Source organism: Phytophthora infestans, genomic scaffold, assembly GCF_000142945.1.
Source record: "Phytophthora infestans T30-4 supercont1.34 genomic scaffold, whole genome shotgun sequence".
In the NCBI taxonomy this organism is placed as follows: Eukaryota; Oomycota; class Peronosporomycetes; order Peronosporales; family Peronosporaceae; genus Phytophthora; species Phytophthora infestans.
In genome coordinates, this window is record NW_003303725.1 from 247,693 (window position 1) to 248,006 (window position 314).

Sequence of the window (314 nt, forward strand, 5' to 3'; positions counted from 1 at the left end):
CTTTTCTAGAGACGGCAAGTTCTGGAATGAGGAAGAAGGAGGGAGAATTTCTGGCGTACTTAAGCGGAAAAGAAAGCGCGTGACAATGATTTTCAACCAATGATGAGACGCCACGTCGCGCTGGTCCGAACTAATCCTTGAGGTAAAAATCTGCCAGCGTATTGCTTTTATCAATACACCCCGTTTTCGCGGGGGTGGACCATATAGGATTTGCAAATAAATCAGACTTTAGCTTACAAACTCTAGTTCTTTTAGATTCAGGACAATCGCATCCGTAAGTTTATCAAAGGCTCGAGGGCGCGGAAACGGGGTGC